Raw genomic sequence first — 10,765 nt, forward strand, 5'->3', positions numbered from 1 at the left:
CTGTATAGGTTTGCTTATACCATTTGTGCAAGGGTTCTGTGTGTTCATTTTGTTGTTTTTGTTTTTTTTTTCTCTTCCTTTCCTTCTGAGCCATGTGGCTGGCAGGGTCTTGGTGCTCAGGCCAGGTTTTGGGTCTGAGCCTTTGAGGTGGGAGGGCCGAGTCCAGGACGTTGGACCACCAGAAACTGCCTGGCCCCAAATAATATCAATCAGTGAGAGCTCTCACAGACAAATTTGTCTCAACACTAAGACCCAGTTCCATCCAATGGCCAGCAAGCCCCAGTGTTGGAGGCCCCATGCCAAACAACTAGCAAGATAGGAACACAACCACACCCATTAGCAGACAGGCTGCCTAAAGGCATATTAAGTTCACAAACACTCCAAAACACACCACTGGGGGCTTCCCTGGTGGCACAGTGGTTGAGAGTCCGCCTGCCAATGCAGAGGACACGGGTTCATGCCCCGGTCCAGGAGGATCCCACATGCCATGGAGCGGCTGGGCCCATGAGCCATGGCTGCTAAGCCTGCGTGTCTGGAGCCTGTGCTCCACAACGGGAGAGGCCACAAAAGTGAGAGGCCCACGTACCGCAAAAAAAAAAAAAAAAAGAACACACCACTGGATGTGGCATTGCATACCAAAAGGACAAGATCCAGCCCCACCAACCAGAACACAGGCACCAGTGTCTGCCACCAGGAAGCCTACACAAGCCCCTGAACCAACGTCACCCACTGGGGCAGACACCAAAAGTAATGGGAACTACGAACATGCAGCTTGAGAAAAGGAGACCCCAAACACAGTAAGTTAAACAAAACGAGAAAGCAGAGAAATATAAAGCAGATCAAGGAGCACGGTAAAAACCCACCAGACCAAACAAATGAAGAGAAAATAGGCAGTCTACCTGAAAATTAATTCAGAGTAATGACAGTAAAGATGATCCAAAATCTCAGAAATAGAATGGAGAAAATACAAGAAACATTTAACAAGGACCTAAAAGAACTAAAGAGCAAACAAACAATGATGAACAATGCAATAAATGAAATTAAAAAACTCTAGAAGGAACCAACAGCAGAATAACTGAGGCAGAAGAACGGATAAGTGACCTGGAAGATAAAATGATGGAAATAACTGTGTCAGAGCAGAAAAAAGAAAAAAGAATGAAAAGAATTCAGGACACTCTCAGAGACCTCTGGGAGAACATTAAACACACCAACATTAAATTATAGGGGTCTCAGAAGAAGAAGATAAAAAGAAAGGGTCTGAGAAAATATTTGAAGAGATTATAGTTGAAAACTTCCCTAACATGGGAAAACAAATAGTCAATCAAATCCAGGAAGCAAAGAGAGTCCCATAGAGAATAAATTCAAGGCAAAACACGCCAAGAAACATATTAATCAAACTATCAAAAATTAAATTCAAATAAAATATATTAAAAGAAGCAAGGAAAAAGCAACAAATAACATACAAGGGAAACCCCATAAGGTTAACAACTGATCTTTCAGCAAAAACTCTGCAAGCCAGAAGGCAGTGGCAGGACACATTTAAGGTGATGAAAAGGGAAAAACCTACAAAAAACATTACTCTACCCAGCAAGGATCTCATTCAGATTTGATGGAGAAATTAAAACCTTTACAGAAAAGAAAAAGTTTAGAGAATTCAGCAGCACCAAACCAGGTTTACAACAAATGCTAAAGGAACTTCTCTAGGCAGGAAACACAAGAGAAGGAAAAGACCTACAATAACAAACCCAAAACAATTAAGAAAACAGTAACATGAATATACATATTGATAACTATATTAAAGGTAAATGGATTAAATACTCTAACCAAAAGACACAGGCTCACTGAATGAATACAAAAACAAGACTCATATATATGCTGCCTACAAGAGACCCATTTCAGAATGAGGGACACATACAGACTGAAAGTGAGGGAATGGAAAAAGATATTCCATGCAAATGGAAATCAAAAGACAGCTGCTGTAGCAATAGTCATATCAGACAAAATACACTTTAAAATAAAGACTATTATAAGAGAAAAAGAAGGACACAATGTAATGATCAAGGGATCAATCCAAGAAGATATAACAATTGTAAATATTTCTGCACCCAACATAGGAGCACCTCAAAACATAAGGCAAGTGCTAACAGCCATAAAAGGGGAAATTGACAGTAACACAATAACAGTAGGGGACTTTAACACCCCACTTTCACCAATGGACAGATATCCAAAATGAAAATAAGGAAACACAAGCTTTAAAAGACACATTAAACCAGATAGACTTAATTGATATTTATAGGACATTCCATCCAAAAACATAATACACTTTCTTCTCAAGTGCTCATGGAACATTTACAAGTATAGATCATACAGGGTCACAAATCAAGCCTTGGTAAATTTAAGAAAATTGAAACCTTATCAAGTATCTTTTCTGAACAAAACACTATGAGACTAGATACCAATTACAGGAAAAAAAACTGTAAAACATAAAAACACATGAAGGTTAAACAATACACTACTAATTAACCAAGAGGTCACTGAAGAAATCAAAGAGGAAATCAAAAAATACCTAGAAACAAATGACAATGAAAACATGATGACCCAAAACATATGGGATGCAGCAAAAGAAGTTCTAAGAGGGAAGTTTATAGCAATATAATTCTACCTTAAGAAACAAGAAAAATTTCAAATAAAAAACCTAACCATAGACCTAAAGCAATTAGAGAAAGAAGAACAATAAAACCCCAAAGTTAGCAGAAGGAAAGAAATAATAAAGATCAGATCAGAAATAAATGAAACAGAAATGAAGGAAACAATAGCAAAGATCAATAAAACTAACACCTGGTTCTTTGAGAAGATAAACAAAATTGATAAACCATTAGCCAGACTCATCAAGAAAAAAGGGGAGAAGACTCAAATCAATAGAATTAGAAATGAAAAAGGAGAAGTAATAACTGACACTGCAGAAATACAAAGGATCATGAGCGACTACTACGAGCAACTATATGCCAAAAAAATGGACAACCTGGAAGAAATGGACAAATTCTTAGAGAAGTACAAACTTTCAAGACTGAACCAGGAAGAAATAGAAAATATGAACAGACCAATCACAAGCACTGAAATTCAAACTGTGATTAAAAATATTCCAACAAACAAAAGTCCAGGACCAGATGGCTTTGCAACTGAATTCTATCAAACATTTAGAGAGGAGCTAACACCTAACATTCTCACACTCTTCCAAAATGCAGCAGAGGGAGGAACACTCCCAAACTCATTCTACGAGGCCACCATCACCCTGATATTAAAACCAGAGAAAGATGTCACACAAAAAAGAAAACTACAGACCAATAACACTCATGACATAGATGCAAAAATACTCAACACAATACTAGCAAACAGAATCCAGCAGCACATTAAAATGACCATACACCATGATCAAGTGGGGTTTATCCCAAAAAAGCAAGGATTCTTCAGTATATGTAAATCAATCAATGTGACACACCATATTAACAAACTGAAGGATAAAAACCATATGATAATATAAATAGATGCAGAAAAAGCTTTTGACAAAATTCAACACCCATTTATGATAGAAACTCTCCAGAAAGTGTACACAGAGGGATCCTAACTCAACATAATAAAGCCATATATGACAAACCCACAGCCAACACTGTTCTCAATGGTGAAAAACTGAAAACATTTCCTCTAAGATCAGGAACAAGACAAGGTTGCCCATTCTTACCATCATTATTCAACATAGTTTTGGAAGTTTTAACCACAGCAATCAGAGAAGAAATGAAATAAAAAGAATCCAAAATCAAAAAGAAGAAGTGAAACTGTCACTGTCTGCAGATGACATGATACCATACACAGAGAATTCCAAAGATGATACCAGAAAACTACTAGAGCTAATCAATGAATTTGGTAAAGTAGCAGCATACAAAATTAATGCACAGAAATCACTTGCATTTCTATACACTAACAACAAAAAATCTGAAAGAGAAATTAAGGAAACAATCCCATTTACCACTGCAACAAAAAGAATAAAATACCTAGGAATAAACCTTGCGAAGGAGACAAAAGACCTGTATGCAGAAAAATATAAGACACTGATGAAAGAAATTAAAGATGATACAAATAGATGGAGAGATATACCATGTTCTTGGATTGGAAGAATCAACATCGTGAAAATGACTATACTACCCAAAGCAATCCACAGATTCAATGCAATCCCTATCAAGCTATCAATGGCATTTTTCACAGAACTAAAACAAAAAATTTCACAATTTGCATGGAAGCACAAAAGACCCCATACAGCCAAAGCAATCGTGAGAAAGAAAAATGGAGCTGGAGGAATCAGGCTCCCTAACTTCAGACTATACTACAAAGCTACAGTAATCAGGACAGTATGGAACTGGCACAAAAACAGAAGTACAGATCAATGGAACAGGATAGAAAGCTCAGAGATAAACCCATGCACATATGGTCACCTTATCTTTGATAAAGGAGGCAAGCATATACAATGGAGAAAAGACAGCCTCTTCAATAAGTGGTGCTGGGAAAACTGGACAGGTACATCTAAAAGAATGAAATTAGAACACTTTTTAACACCACACACAAAAATAAACTCAAAATGGATTAAAGACCTAAATGTAAGACCGGACACTATAAAACTCTTAGAGGAAAACACTGGCGGAAAATTTTTGACATAAATCACAGCAAGATCCTTTTTGACCTACCTCCTAGAGAAATGGAAAAAAAATACAAAAATAAATAAATGTGACCTAATGAAATTTCAAAGCTTTTGCACAGCAAAGGAAACCATAAACAAGACCAAACGACAACCCTCAGAATGGGAGAAAATATTTACAAACAAAGCAACTGATAAAGAATTAATCTCCAAAATATACAAGTAGCTCATGCAGCTCAATATCAAAAAAACAAACAACCCAATCCAAAAATGGGCAGCAGACCTAAATAGACATTGCTCCAAAGGAGATGTACAAATTGCCAACAAACACATGAAAGGGTGCTCAACATCACTAATAGTTAGAGAAATGCAAATCAAAACCAGAATGAGGTATCACCTCACACCAGTCAGAATGGCCATCATCAAAAAATCTACAAACAATAAATGCTGGAGAGGGTGTGGAGAAAAGGGAACTCTCTTGCATTGTTGGTGGGAATGTAAATTGATACAGCCACTATGGAGAACAGTATGGAGGTTCCTTAAAAAACTAAAAATAGAACTATCATATGACCCAGCAATCCCACTGCTGGGTATATACCCTAAAAAAAACATAATTCAAAAAGAGACATGTACCACAATGTTCATTGCAGCTCTATTTACAACAGCCAGGACACGGAAGCAACCTAAGTGTCCATCGACAGATGAATGGTTAAAGAAGATGTGGCACATATATACAATGGAATATTACTCAGCCATAAAAAGAAACGAAATTGAGTTATTTGTAGTCAGGTGGATGGACCTAGAGTCTGTCATACAGAGTGAAATAAGTCAGAGAGAGAAAAACAAATACTGTATGCTAACACATATATATGGAATCTTAAAAAAAAAATGGTTCTTATGAACCTAGGGGCAGGACAGGAATAAAGATACAGAGGTAGGGAATGGACTTGAGGACATGGGGAAGGGGAAGCTGGAACAAAGTGAAAGAGTAGCAATGACTTTTATACACTACCAAATGTAAAACAGATAGTTAGTGTGAAGCATCCGCATAGCACAGGGAGAACAGCTTAGTGCTTTGTGATCACCTAGCGGGGTGGGATAGGGAGGGTGGAAGGGAGACACAACAGGCAGGGAATATGGAGATATATGTATACATATAACTGATTCAATTTGTTATACAATAGAAACTAACACAACACTGTAAAGTAATTACACTCCAATAAAGATGTTTAAAAAATTTAATTTAATTTAATTTAATTTAAAAAAAGACAACCTACAGAAGGGAAAAAAATTATTTTCAAATCATATCTGATAAGGGTCTAGTACCCAAAATATATAAAGAACTCTTACAACTCAAAAATAAAAAGATAACCCAATGTAAAATATTTAAAATCATCATTTTGTACTGAAATACTTCAGCCTTATTGTTGAAAAGTAGTTTACATGCATGGATCTAATAATTCTATATTCTCCATTCTGTTACAATTCATATGTATTTTATTATTCCATAGCCATGGCATTTAGTTTAATGTAGATTTATGGTAAATCTCTTTATTCTCCTTTCTTCTTTGTAAAAATTGTTTTGGCTGTTCTAGGTCTTTTGCATGTACATATAAATTTTAAACTGACTTATCAACTTCTATCTTACAAAGCCTGCAGGAATTTTGGTTGAGATTGTTTGAATTTATACACTAAATTAGGGGGAATTGACATGTTAACAATATTAAACTTCCAATCCATGTGCATAATACATATCTTTACTTATTCATGCTTTCTTTAATTTCTCTCAGCAATAATGTATAGTTTTCTGTGAAGACGTCTTCACATATTTGTAAAAGTTATCACTAAGTATTATTATTATTTTTTTTTTTTGCACTATGCGGGCCTCTCACTGTTGTGGTCTCTCCCGTTGCGGAGCACAGGCTCCGGATACGCAGGCTCAGCGGCCATGGCTCACGGGCCCAGCTGCTCCGCGGCATGTGGGATCTTCCCGGACCGGGGCATGAACCCGTATCCCCTGCATCGGCAGGTGGACTCTCAACCACTGCGCCACCAGGGAAGCCCACTAAGTATTATTTTTAATGACTTTTAATGATATTTAAAATTGTTTTCTAATTTTTGCTATTATTTAGAATACAATATATTTGTATATGTTGGTCTTGTATTCTGAAAACTAGTTAAATTTACTTTTTAATTCTAGTACATTTTCTATTAATTTCTTGGGCTTTTTCTATAAACAGATGAGATCAGGCACATTCAGAGTGGTATGGCCGTAGAATTTTTCTATAAACAAAAACAGACAATGTGTGAATAAAGACAATTTGTATTTATTCATTTACAATTGTAATGCCTTTTTAAAATGCCTTTAATTCCTTTTCCTAACTTTGTTGTCCTAGTTAGAAACAGGACAATATTGAATATAAGTGATAAAATGTACATTTGCATTACTCTTGTTCTAAGAGATAAAACAGTGTCTTTCACCATTAATTACAGTAATATGTCAGTTATGAAAATTCCCTTCAATTTCTACATTTCCAAGATTTTTTTCATGAATGCAATCTAAACATTATCTATTTTTTTCTGAATCAATCAAGTTAATCATATATGATTTTTTTCCTTTATTATGAATATGGTGAATTTCATTGATTGATTTTCAAATGTTATACCCATCTTTTATTACCAACAGTAAACCTACTTGTTCATGGTGCATGATCCATTTACATATTGTTAGATTTTATTTACTAGTATTTTCTTAACGATTTTTGCAAGTATGTTTATGAGGGATATTTTTCTTTCATTACCTTTTTATGTGTGTTATGTGTAAAGACCGTCTGGTTTTGAATTTGAATGAAGTTGGCCTCATAAAGTGAAAAACACTCTCACTTCCTCCCTAATCTGGAAGTTTGTGAAGAATTTGTACAAGTTCTGTAAATCTTTGATAGAATTTACCAGTGATGCCATTGAAGCCTGGAGTATTCTTTGTGGGAGAATCAAATTTAATTTAATTTATTTAATAAAAATAGGACCACTCATATTTCTTTTCTTTTCTTTTCTTTTTGTGGGTCTCACAGGTACATTTATTCATGCACAAGGGCATCAGCACTGCTACAAGTCAACATGATGCCCCATGTTTGTGACCTGCCTACAACATAGACAACATCCCATTCAAAGAAAGCTGGTTAATGATGACCATGAGCAGGCACAGGACCAGAAGCTTTCAAGGCTTTACTTCTTTCATCAGCACTCCTGATTTTATAAAAGATGAAGCCCATCAACCCCATTCCTACCCAAATCTCCTGGTAAACTTGGGTATAGTAGGGCATCATGGGGATCCAAACGTTCTTAATAAGGCTTTGAAGCATCTCGGGCCCAGGATCAGCATCTCAGGCCACCCTAACTCACAACAGACAACTTGGAAAGGTCACTGAGTGCACAGGCACTGCATGGGGCCTGCTGGGAAAGCAGGACCACTCATATTTTCTATTTTTTCTTGGGTCAGATTTGATCATCTGTGACTTTGAAAGACTTTATCAACTTCATGTAAGTGGTTGAAGTGATTTACACAAAGTTTCTCATAATCTTCCTTTCTTTACCTTTTAATACATACAGGATCTGTAGTAATCTACCCTTTTTAATTGTGACTTTTTTTCTTGGTTAGTCTGACTAGAAGTTTATCAAATTTGTTTATTTTTTTAAAAGCTTTTGGTTTCATTTATTTTATTCTGTTTTCTATTTAATTCATTTCGGTTTTCATCTTTATTATTTATTTTCTTCTTTTCAATTTAGTTTTAATTTCCTCTTCCCTTTTAAGCTTCTTAAAGTGGAAGCTCTGATCATTGAATCTGGACCTTTCTTCTTTACCAATATAAGCATTCAAAACTATAAAACTCTAAGAACTGCTTTAGTTCTATCACACAAGTTTTTATATCTTGCATTTTCATTCAGTTTAAGATATGTCCCAATTACCCCTGTGATTTCTTCTTTGATGTATGAGATATTCAAAAGTATGTTGTTTAATTTTTTAATATTTGTGGATTCTTCCATATTCATTTATTTATTTCTAATTTAATTCAATCATGATCGTGCAAGATATGTTATATAATTTTAATCCACTTATATTTATTAAGACTTATTTTAAAGCCCAGAAAATGGTCTACTTTGATCATTGTTTCATGAACACTCAAAACATCTATTTTCTCTGAATATGAAATTTTAAGTTTGTAGACTTCTTTGTTTAGCTTGTTAAAGATATTGTTCCATTGTCTTCTGACTTGCATTGTTTTTAAGAAGTCTGAATTTTTTCTACATTCCTCTATACATAATTTTTTTCTCTTGCTGCTTTTAAGATGTTTTCCTCTTCTTCATTGGTTTCAGCAATGTGATTTGGCTGTGTCTTGGTATGTGTTTTGTGTGTGTGTGTGTGTGTGTGTGTGTGTGTGTGTGTGTGTGTTTCTCTTACTTGCACTTTATTGACCTTCACTATTATGTGGGTTTATAATTTTTTATCATTTTAAAATAGTACTACTGTTATTTATCCAAATATTTTTACTGCACTCCTCACTCTCTATTCTTTCTTTCTGGGATTCTAATTGGTTTTATACTGGGTTGTTTGAATTTTTTTCCACAGGTTCCCGAAACTGTGTTTCTGAACTTTTATTTATGTCTCCCTTTCTTGGTAATTTCTATTGCTTTTTCTTCAAGTTAAATTATCTTTTCTTCTACAGTTCCTAATCTACTATTAATCTAATCCAGTGAAATGTTCTTTGCATATAATGTGTTTCTTTTATGTCTAGAAGGCACATTTGTTATTTTATATCTTTCATTCTTCTCATTATATTCATGGTTTCTTTTAATCCTTGAATATATATGTAATATTTGTAAATGTTTTAACATTCTTGCCTGCTAATTCCATCACCTCTTTCATGTATGTATCTCCTTCTTCTGATTTTCTTCTGACTATAAGTGACATTTTCTGCTTCTTCATATACCTAATAGTTTTTTTTTTTGTTTGTTTTGTTTTGTTTTGCGGTACACGGGCCTCTCATTGTTGTGGCCTCTCCCATTGCAGAGCACAGGCTCCGGACACGCAGGCTCAGCGGCCATGGCTCACGGGCCCAGCCGCTCCGCAGCATGTGGGATCCTCCCGGACTGGGGCATGAACCCGTGTCCCCTGCATTGGCAGGCAGACTATCAACCACTGCACCACCAGGGAAGCCCTACCTAGTAGTTTTTTAGTGAATGCTGGAGATTTTGAATTTCATGTGTGGTGTGCTGTATTTTTTAGCATTGAACATTGTTCTGTTGTGTATAGGTTACTTGTGGATCCTGTTCAGCTTGACCTGATTGAACTCTCTGTTTGATAGGGCAGGACTCAGTCTTTACTTTAGAGTTAGAGTGGCTCTATTTCTTAGATATGGTCTTACTAGTGTCTCAATTGAGGGCCCAGGATGTTTAGTTAAGCTTCTCTGCTCTAGTTTGTCAAACACCAACGTCTCGCAGCCAAATGTAAACATCAGAACCTCTGTTTAGCTCACATTTCCCCATAATAGTTCTATTCCAGCCTTCTAATGCCTGGCTCCACATACGCATACCTTAGTATTCTGCAAAAGACCAAGAGATGCTTATGCATAGTTCTGCAGGTTTTATTTTGTGCAGCTTCCTCTTCTCTGCTACTCTGCCCCACAAGTTCCAGCCACATTGCCATCTCTAAATTTCAACATTTGTCTCCTCAGCTCATGCTTAAACTCTACTTCCCTATGCCATGTTTTGCAAAGAGCCTCAAAGCAAAAGCTCCGGGCAATCATGGAGCTTAACTTTTGTGTTTTTATTCTCTCCAGAATCACAGTCTTTCACTGCCTATTGTCTAAAATCTGAAAACAATTGATTCATATGTTTTTCCCACTTTATTATTATTTTTTTTATGGTGAAAGGACTAATAACGTAGTAGTTGCTGCCTCGTGAGTGGAAGGATATCCACTATCTAATTGATGTTACACTTTTCTTTGTGTGCCATTTATCAATTTATTGCCCTTCAACTTCAAATTTGCCTTCATTGCTTGCTCTAAAGAAACTGAGCTG

At 35.9% G+C, this 10,765-nt stretch overlaps 1 pseudogene; it reads right to left on the bottom strand.

The window, feature by feature from the left end:
* Positions 1–7,849: 7,849 nt before the first annotated feature.
* Positions 7,850–8,049, bottom strand: LOC137211487 (ATP synthase subunit ATP5MJ, mitochondrial pseudogene; annotated as a pseudogene).
* Between the last annotated feature and the right edge of the window lie 2,716 nt (positions 8,050–10,765).

Source organism: Pseudorca crassidens, chromosome 2 (genome assembly GCF_039906515.1).
Source record: "Pseudorca crassidens isolate mPseCra1 chromosome 2, mPseCra1.hap1, whole genome shotgun sequence".
Lineage (NCBI taxonomy): Eukaryota > Metazoa > Chordata > Mammalia > Artiodactyla > Delphinidae > Pseudorca > Pseudorca crassidens.